This window comes from Arachis ipaensis, chromosome B04 (genome assembly GCF_000816755.2).
Source record: "Arachis ipaensis cultivar K30076 chromosome B04, Araip1.1, whole genome shotgun sequence".
Classification (NCBI taxonomy): Eukaryota; Viridiplantae; Streptophyta; class Magnoliopsida; order Fabales; family Fabaceae; genus Arachis; species Arachis ipaensis.
In genome coordinates this window covers 109,887,654-109,898,697 of record NC_029788.2, presented here as the reverse complement: position 1 = coordinate 109,898,697, position 11,044 = coordinate 109,887,654, and positions in this window count along the sequence as shown.

The window sequence follows — 11,044 nt, the reverse complement described above, 5'->3', positions numbered from 1 at the left end:
GGTTACTCATTATCGAGTTTACCATATCAGAGAGGTATGAGTTAATTCTCCAACGCCCAAGCTCAGAAAACTATTTTTTTTTTTCTCTAAATTCCCCTAAAAAAAAAAAAAACGTATAGAGTTCATGACTTTGGTATAAGTCAAACACGTATATAGAGCCTATACTCTGAGGTAAAAAAGACTATACCAGTTTCCCCTTAAATCTCCTTAAATTTTATATTTATTTAATTTAAACAAAAAAAATCCCCTTAAATCTCCTTTCTTCTTATCTACACCTTAAACACCTTAAATCTTGATACGTCCCCTATACCTCGGCTAACAAATCAAATAATAACAAACCGAATAACTCGACCACAATAACAGTAAAATCGGTTCTGAGACACTATCAGTCAAAGATTATCAACAAGCCATTACCAAATGAAACGGCACCAGTACCCCTATCTAGAATCTCAAACAAACTCAAAGAATCAGTATATAAATCGTCTATATAAACGAAGACATAACCTCAGCAAAGATAGGTTCCACAAAGCTTATTTATAACTTAATAATATCTCATTTAAGCACCTTTTTTTTTACTTGAGCGTCGGAGTATCTTTTGCAGGTATTTTTGCCGCGATGTTCAAGCCAAGCCAACGTATAGCTCCTTAGTTCAAGCAATGCATTGCTCGGAAGGAATCACTATAACTCGGCAGTTTCATACAGAACGGAACATTTGGCGCCCACCATGGGCTCGATATAGAAACCCCACTGAATTTAACTCACTTTTAGCTTTCCACTCTCTTTTTGCAAGATTACTAATCCTCAGGTATGGCTGATAACGGGGTCCAACAACCCACACAAGCCGAGCTCCTAGCTCAAATTTCCAAACTTTAGGCGGAAGTCTGAAGGATAGCTAAACTATCATCCAAAGGCCAAAACAGAAAACATGGCGAAGGAGACCCCAAGAGCTCCAACCTGGGCAATACGCAATCATGAGAGGCAGAATCCCAAGAGATCACCCTGCCAAAAGAAAAGCTGACAATAGACAACCCTTCTCTGAGGACATTGTCAAATTTCAAATGACGAAGAACTTTGTGCTACCAATCGCTCTCAAGTCATACGATGGATTCGGTGATCCCCGTGTCCACATTAAGAAATTTCAATCTATGATGTTCTTTAATGGTGCCTTTGAGCCTATACTTTGTTGAGATTTTCTTACTTTTCTAGATGGTGCTGCATTACTTTGGTTTTCTAAGTTGCCTACAGGTTCAATCTCTTCTTTCGAGGAACTAGCGAGATATTTCATTGATTATTTTGCTGCATCAAAAATATATGTGCATGGGTCAGACTACCTAAGCACCATCAAGCAGGGATAGTATGAGAGTTTAAAGAACTATATGACGCAGTTTGCCAAGGTGACCATGGAAATTCCTGATTTAAGCCTAGAGGTCCACTTGCATGCCCTCAAAAGCAGCCTCTGACCTGGCAAGTTCTAAGAGACAATTACAGTAACAAAACTAAAGACATTAGCTGAATTTCGAGAAAAAGCCACCGGCCAAATAAAAATCGAGGAACTCCGTGAAGCCCGGAGGATGGACAAACAACAACCCAGAAGGGAGGAAGAAAAAATCTTTAGAGCACCAAACAACAAAGAACTAAAGAAGCCATTCAAGCTCACCCCAAAGTTCGACACTTACACAAGGTTCAACACCAAGAGAGGAAACATAATAAAAGAAATCCTCCACGCAAAAATAATAAAGCCACCTAACCGAGCAGGAAACTACCAAGACCAGAGGTTTGTTGACAAATCTAAGCATTGTGCTTTTCACCAGAAGTTTGGTCACACTACAGATCAATGTGTAATAGCCAAAGTCCTACTTGATAGGCTAGTGTGACAAGGTCTTCTGGACAAGTATGTGGACGGAAGGAAGAACAGGGAGAGCAACCTAGATCGAGAAGAACGCCAACAGACCCCAAAAGAAAAAGAAAAAGGCAAGTGGACTAACTCCAATCCGCCAATGGGAGTCATAAACTATATATCCAGAGGATTCACAGGAGGAGGTCAAACAAATACAGCCCACAAACGAAGTTAGCAGTCGATGTTGGCAATCGAGGGAACAATACCTCCGAATAAAAGGGACACAACACATATGGCGATAATCTTCACTCAGTCTGATCTCGCTTCATCAAGCCCAAACCTCAATGATCCAGTGGTAATTTCTATCCAAGCAGGAGAATTGTTGGTAAGAAACGTATTATTAGACCCAGGTAGTAGCACTGCATATTATTTTATTCAACTTTTCAAAAAATGAAACTATCTAAAAAATCTATGTAACCTTCATCTAGAAAACTGGTTAGGTTTTTCGGAGAAAGAGTCCCAATACAGGGCCATATATGGTTAAAAACAACAATGGGCGAGAGCCCATTATCAAAACTATTGATATTTAGTACCTCATAGTTGACTGCCCCAGTCCTTATAATATTATTCTCGGAAGACCTGCTCTGAATGCCTTCAGAGCAGTGGTATCTACTTTACATTTGTGTGTTAAGTTTCAGGTACAGGGAAATTAAGTAGCAACGGTACATGCCGACCACCAAGAAGCTCGGCAATGCTATAATGTGAGCCTCAAACACAGTATGACAAAGCTAAAGCCACCGTCACAAGTACAAGCAATCCACAATAAAAAGGAAATACTATCATTATCCGAACTCAGCTCCAGGAAAGATTTTAATGAAAGACCTCAGCCTATGGACAACCTCCAAAAGATTACTCTAATCGACAAAAAGAATCAGTTCACATATGTAGGGGAAGCTCTTAAAGGTGAAGAATGATCAAAGCTAATATCAGTGCTCTGGGACAATGCCGATCTGTTTGCCTGGACACCCACCGATATGCCCGGGATAGATCTGGACGTCATCTGCCACAAGTTGGCTATCAATAAAACAGTCCAATCTATAGCTCAGAAGAAGCGAAACCTTGGAACAAAAAAAAAGCAAGCATCTCTCAAGGAGACCAAGAAGCTACTCAATCCAGGATTCATCAAAGAAATTCAATTCACCACATGGTTATCCAATGTGGTAATGGTAAGGAAAAGCTCAGGTAAATGGCACATGTGCGTCTTACAAATCTTAATAAAGCCTACACTAAAGATGTTTATCCATTACCTTGCATTGACAAATTAGTAGATAATGCTTCTGGATTTAACAGCTTAAGCTTCATGGATGCATACTCTGCTTATAACCAGATCCTCGTACACCCAGAAGATCAAAGAAAAATAGCTTTTATAATAGAACATGGTAACTTTTGTTATAAGGTAATGTCATTTAGTCTAAAAAATGCAGGTGCCTGGTGCACGAAATTGTGATCCTTAACAACGGCGCCAAAAACTTGGTACTCGGAACGTAATTCACACACTTTGTTACAACTTCGCACAACTAACCAGCAAGTGCACTGAATCGTCCAAGTAATAAACCTTACGTGAGTAAGGGTCGATCCCACGGAGATTGTCGGCTTGAAGCAAGCTATGGTCACCATGTAAATCTCAGTCAGGCGGATTCAAATGGTTATAGAGAATTGATAATTAAAACATAATTAAAATATAAAAGGGGATAGAGATACTTATGTAATTCATTAGTGAGAGTTTCAGATAAGTGTATAGAGATGCTTTTGTTCCTCCCGAATCTCAGCTTTCCTGCTGTCTTCATCCAATCATTCCTACTCCTTTCCATGGCAAGCTTATGGAGGGCATCACCGTCGTCAATGGCTACATCCCGTCCTCTCAGTGAAAATGGTCCAAAATGTGCTGTCACCGCACGGCTATTCATCTGTCGGTTCTCAATCATACTGGAATAGGATTCCGTAATCCTTTTGCGTCTGTCACTATGCCCAGCACTCGCGAATTTGAAGCTCGTCACAGCCATCCTTTCCCGTATCCTACTCGGAATACCACAGACAAGGTTTAGACTTTCCGGATCTCAAGAATGGCTGCCAATAATTCTAGCCTATACCACGAAGACTCTAATCTCATGGAATAGAAGGCTCGGTTGTCAGGCGAGGCAACCATGCGTCATGAACCAGGAGGCTAAGAGATACGCACTTAAGCTATTGCAAGTAGAACGGACGTGGTTGTCAGGCACGCGTTCATAGGTGAGAATGATGATGAGTGTCACGGATCATCACCTTCCTCAGGTTGAAGAACAAGTGTATATCTTAGATAAGAAATAGGCTTGAGTTGAATAGAAAAACAATAGTACTTTGCATTAATTCATGAGGAACAGCAGAGCTCCACACCTTAATCTATGGTGTGTAGAAACTCTACCGTTGAAAATACATAAGTGATGAAGGTCCAGGCATAGCCGAGAGGCCAGCCTCCAAAACGTGATCAAAGGATAATCCAAAGATGTAAATACAATAGTAAAAAGTCCTATTTATACTAAACTAGTTACTAGGGTTTACAAAAATAAGTAAATGATGCAGAAATCCACTTCCGGGGCCCACTTGGTGTGTTCTTGGGCTGAGCATTGAAGCTTTCACGTGTAGAGGTCTTCCTTGGAGTTGAATGCCAGTTTGTAACTTGTTTCTGGCGTTTAACTCTGCTTTGCAACCTGTTTCTGGCGTTTAACTCCAGAATAGGGCAGGAAACTGGCGTTGAACGCCAGTTTACGTCATCTAAACTCGGGAAAAGTATGAACTATTATATATTGCTGGAAAGCCCTGGATGTCTAATTTCCAACGCATTTGAGAGCGCGCCATTTGGACTTCTGTAGCTCCAGAAAATCCACTTTGAGTGCAGGGAGGTCAGAATCCAACAGCATCTGCAGTCCTTCTTCAACCTCTGAATTTGATTTTTGCTCAAGTCCCTCAATTTCAGCCAGAAAATACCTGAAATCATAGAAAAATACACAAACTCATAGTAAAGTCCAGAAATATGATTTTTATTTAAAAACTAATAAAAATATATTAAAAACTAACTAAATTATACTAAAAACTATGTAAAAATAATGCCAAAAAGCGTATAAATTATCCGCTCATCACAACACCAAACTTAAATTGTTGCTTGTCCCCAAGCAACTAAAAATCAAATAGGATAAAAAGAAGAGAATATACTATAAATTCCAAAATATCAATGAAACTTAGCTCCAATCAGATGAGCGGGACTAGTAGCTTTTTGCCTCTTGAATAGTTTTGGCATCTCACTTTATCCATTGAAGTTCAGAATGATTGGCATCTATAGGAACTCAGAATTCAGATAGTGTTATTAATTCTCCTAGTTCAGTATGTTGATTCTTGAACACAGCTACTTTATGAGTCTTGGCCGTGGCCCTAAGCACTTTGTTTTCCAGTATCACCACCAGATACATAAATGCCACAGACACATAACTGGGTGAACCTTTTCAGATTGTGACTCAGCTTTGCTAAACTCCCTAATTAGAGGTGTCCAGGGTTCTTAAGCACACTCTGTTTTTGCTTTGGACCTCGACTTTAACCGCTCAGTCTCAAGTTTTCACTTGACACCTTCACGCCACAAGCACATGGTTAGGGACAGCTTGGTTTAGCCGCTTAGGCCAGGATTTTATTCCTTTAGGCCCTCCTATCCACTGATGCTCAAAGCCTTGGATCCTTTTTATTACCCTTGACTTTTGGTTTTAAGGGCTATTGGCTTTTTGCTCTTGCCTTTTGGTTTTAAGAGCTTTTGGCTTTTTCTGCTTGCTTTTTCTTTTTCTTTCTTTTTTTTTCACTATTTTTTCTTTTATTTTTTTTCTGCAAGCTTTTGTATTCACTGCTTTTTCTTGCTTCAAGAATCAATTTTTATGATTTTTCAGATTATCAATAACACTTCTTCTTTTTCATCATTCTTTCAAGAGCCAACATATTTAACATTCATAAACCACAATATCAAAAGACATATGCACTGTTCAAGCATTCATTCAGAAAACAAAAAGTATTGTCACCACATCAAAATAATTAAACTAATTTCAAGGATGAATTCGAAATTCATGTACTTCTTGTTCTTTTGTAATTAAAACATTTTTCATTTATGAAAGGTGATGGATTCATAGGACATTTATAGCTTTAAGACATAGACACTTAAATACTAATGATCATGTAATAAGACACAAACATAAACACAAAGCATAGTAAACGAAAAAATAGGAAAATAAGAACAAGGAGATTAAGGAACGGATCCACCTTAGTGAGGGTGGCGTCTTCCTCTTCTTGAAGAACCAATGGTGCTCTTGAGCTCCTCTATGTCTCTTCCTTGTCTTTGTTGCTCCTCCCTCATAGCTCTTTGATCTTCTCTAATCTCATGGAGGATGATGGAGTGCCCTTAGTGCTCCATCCTTAGTTGTCCCATGTTGGAACTTAATTCTCCTAGGGAGGTGTTAATTTGCTCCCAATAGAGGCATCTCAGGGATTTCATGGTGAGGAATTTACTCATGCTCTTGTTGAGGTCCATGATCTCTTGTTTGCTCTATCCTTTTCTTAGTGATGGGCTTGTCCTCTTCAATGAGGATGTCTCCCTCTATGTCAATCCCAGCCGAATTGCAGAGGTGGTAAATGAGGTGAGGAAAGGCTAACCTTGCCAAAGTGGAGGACTTGTCAGCCACCTTGTAGAGTTCTTGAGGTATAATCTCATGAACTTCCACTTCCTCCCCAATCATGATACTATGGATCATGATGGCCCGGTCTACAGTAACTTCAGACCGGTTGCTAGTAGGAATAATTGAGCGTTGAATGAACTCCAACCATCCTCTAGCTACAGGCTTAAGGTCCAGTATTCTCAATCGAACCGGCTTGCCTCTTGAGTCAACTTTCCATTGAGCTCCTTCCACACATATGTCCATGAGGACTTAGTCCAACCTTTGATCAAAGTTGACCCTTCTAGTGTAGGGGCGTGCGTTTTCTTCCATCATTGGCAAGTTGAACGCCAGCCTTATATTTTTCGGACTGAAATCTAAGTATTTCCCCTAAACCATGGTAAGCCAATGCTTTGGATTCGGGTTCACACTTTGATCATGGTTCCTAGTGATCCATGCATTTGTATAGAACTCTTGAACCATTAAGATCCCGACTTGTTGAATAGGGTTGGTGAGAACTTCCCAACCTCTTCTTTGGATCTCAAGTCGGATCTCCGGATACTCATTCTTTTTGAGCTTGAAAGAAACCTCAGGGATCACTTTCTTCTTGGCCACAACTTCATAGAAGTGGTCTTGATGAACCTTTGAGATGAATCTCTCCATCTCCCATGACTCAGAGGTGGAAGCAATTGTCTTCCCTTTCCTCTTTCTAGAGGTTTCTCTGGCCTTAGGTGTCATAAATGGTTATGGAAAAACAAAAAGCAATACTTTTACCACACCAAACTTAGAAGGTTTGCTCGTCCTCGAGCAAAAGAAGAGAAGAGGGAGTAGAAGAAGAAAAATGGAGGAGAGGGAGAGAGGTGTGTATTTGGCCAATGGGAAGAAGAAAGGGTTGTGTTGTGTGAAAATGAAGAAGGAATGAGGGGTTTATATAGGAGTGGGGGAAGGTTTAGGGTTGGGTTTGGGAGGGAGAAGAGTTTAAATTTTGGAGGTAGGTGGGGTTTTTGGGGAAGAGATGATGAATGTGAGTGGTGAAGAGGTGATGGGGAAGAGTGATTGAGGTGATTGGTGAAGGGTATTTGGGGAAGAGAGTTATGAAAAGGTGTGAAGAGGAGAGAAGAAAAAGTGGGGATCCTGTGGGGTCCACAGATCTAGTGGGGTCAAGGACTTAACATCCCTGCTCCGTTGAGGTGTACAGAACGCCCTTAGTGTGCAATCCTGGCGTTTAACGCCAGACTGCTGCTTGTTTCTGGCGTTAAACGGCACTTCCATGCTCTGTTCTGGCGTTAAACGCCAGTCTGGTGCTTGTTTCTGGTGTTTAACGCCAGCTTGATGCTTGTTTCTGGCGTTAAACGCCAGACAGATGCTTGTTTCTGGTATTTAAATGCCAGAATGCTCCTCCTCCAGGGTGTGCTATTTTTAATGCTGTTTTTCATTCTATTTTTGATTTTTCAGTAGTTTTTGTGACTCCACATGATCATCAACCTAAAAAAAACATAGAATAACAATAGAAAATAAATAGATATAATTAAATAACATTGGGTTGCCTCCCAACAAGCGCTTATTTAATGTCAATAGCTTGACAGTGAGCTCTCATGGAGCCTCACAGATAATCAGAGCAAGGTTGGGACCTCCCAACACCAAACTTAGAGTTTGGTTATGGCCTCCCAACACCAAACTTAGAGTTTGACTGTGGGGGTTTTGGTTGACTCTGCAGTGAAAGAAGCTTTTCATGCTTCCTCTCCATGGTTACAGAAGGAGATCCTTGAGTTTTAAACACAAGGTTGTCCTCATTCAGTTGAAGGACCAATTCTCCTCTGTTCACATCAATCACAGCTCTTGTTGTGGCTAGGAAGGATCTTCCAAGGATGATGGATTCATCCTCATCCTTCCCAGTGTCTAGGATTATGAAATCAATAGGGATGTAAAGGCCTTCAACCTTTACTAACACGTCCTCTACTAGTCCATAAGCCTGTTTTCTTGAGTTATCTGCCATCTCTAATGAGATTCTGGTAGCTTACACCTCAAAGATCCCAAGTTTCTCCATTACAGAGAGTAGCATAAGGTTAATGCCTGACCCCAGGTCACACAGAGCCTTCTCAAAGGTTATGGTGCCTATGGTACAGGGTATTAAGAATTTACCAGGATCCTGTTTCTTTTGAGGTAATTTCTGCCTATCCAATACATTCAGTTCATTGGTGAGCAAGGGAGGTTCATCTTTTCAAGTCTCACTTCCAAATAATTTGGCATTCAGCTTCATGATTGCACCAAGGTACTTAGCAACTTGCTCTTCAGTAATGTCCTCATCCTCTTCAGAGGAAGAATACTCATCAGAGCTCATGAAGGGTAGAAGTAAGTTGAATATAATCTCTATGGTCTCTGTATGAGCCTCAGATTCCTTTGGTTCCTCAAAGGGGAACTTTTTATTGGTCACTGGACGTCCCAGGAGGTCTTCCTCACTAGGATTCACGTCCTCCTCCTCCTCTTTGGGTTCGGCCACACTAAGTAAGGTAATGGCCTTGCACTCTCTTTTTGGATTCTCTTCTGTATTGCTTGGGAGAGTACTGGGAGGAGTTTCAGTGACCCTTTTACTCAGCTGGCCCATTTGTGTCTCCAAATTTCTAATGGAGGACCTTGTTTCATTCATGAAACTTAGAGTGGCCTTAGATAGATCAGAGACTATGTTTGCTAAGCTAGATGGATTCTGCTCAGAATTCTCTGTCTGTTGCTGAGTGGATAATGGAAAAGGTTTGCTATTGCTAAACTTGTTTCTTCCACCATTATTAAAGCCTGGTTGAGGCTTTTGTTGATCCTTCCATGAGAAATTTGGATGATTTCTCCATGAAGGATTATAGGTATTTTCATAGGGTTTCCCCATGTAATTCACCTCTGCTATTGCAGGGTTCTCAGGATCATAAGCTTCTTCTTCAGAAGATGCCTCTTGAATACTGTTGGATGCAGCTTGCAATCCATTCAGACTCTGAGAAATTATATTGACTTACTGAGTCAATATTTTATTCTGAGCCAATATGGCATTCAGAGCATCAATTTCAAGAACTCCCTTCCTCTGAGGCGTCCCATTACTCACAGGATTCCTTTTAGAAGTGTACATGAACTGGTTATTTGCAACCATGTCAATGAGTTCCTGAGCTTCTGCAGGCGTTTTCTTTAGGTGAATGGATCCACCTGCAGAATGGTCCAATGACATCTTAGATAATTCAGACAGACCATCATAGAATATATCCAGGATGGTCCATTCTGAAAGCATGTCAGAAGGACACTTTTTGGTCAGTTCCTTGTATCTCTCCCAAGCTTCATAGAGGGATTTACCTTCTTTCTGTTTGAAGGTTTGAACATCCACTCTAAGCTTGCTAAGCTTTTGCGGAGGAAAGAACTTGGCTAAGAAAGCCGTGACCAGCTTATCCCAAGAGTTCAGGCTGTCTTTAGGTTGAGAGTCCAACCATATTCTAGCTCTGTCTCTTACAGCAAACAGGAAAAGCATAAGCCTGTAGACTTCGGGATCAACCCCATTGGTCTTAACAGTATCATAGATCTGCAAGAATTCAGTTAAGAAATGAAAAGGATCTTCGGATGGAAGTCCATGAAACTTGCAATTCTGTTGCATCAGAGAAACTAATTGAGGCTTTAGCTCAAAATTATTTGCTCCAATGTCAGGGATTGAGATGCTTCTTCCATGTAAATTGGAATTTGGTGCAGTAAAGTCACCAAGCATCTTCCTTGCATTGTTATTATTTTCGGCCATGTCTCCTTCTTTTTCGAAAATTTCTGTCAGATTTTCTCCAGAGATTTGTGCTTTAGCTTCCCTTAGCCTCCTCTTCAGAGTCCTTTCAGGTTCAGGATCAGCTTCAACAAGAATGTTATTGTCCTTGCTCCTGCTCATATGAAAAAGAAGGGAACAGAAAATAATAGGGATCCTCTTTGCCACAGTAGAGAGGTTCCTTTATGTGAGTAGAAGAGAAGAAAAAGAATTCGAACACAGAAAGAGAGAGAGGGTTCGAATTTTTAAGAAGAAGAGAAGTGTTAGTAGATAGATAAAATAATTAAAAAGAGATGAGGGGGAGAGAATTTTGAAAATTAGAAGAAGAAAAAAAGAAAAAAACTTTTGTTTTTATTTTATTTATTAATTAGTATTCGAAAAAGTTAGAAGAAATAATTAATTAATTAAAAAGATTTTTGAAAAAGAGGGAGGTGATTTTCGAAAATTAGGAGAGAGAAAAGTAGTTAGGTGGTTTTAAAAAAGATATGATTGAAATAGTAAACTTTTAAAATCAAACAAAAAGTCAGGTAGTTAATTGAAAAAAAATTTGAAAATCAATTTTGAAAAGATAAGAAGTTAGAAAAGATTTTGAAAAAGATATGATTGAAAATCATTTTGAAAAAGGTTTAAAAACGAAATTTAAAAAGATTTGATTTTTGAAATTAAAGTTGATTACTTGACTAACAAGAAACAAAAAGATATGATTTT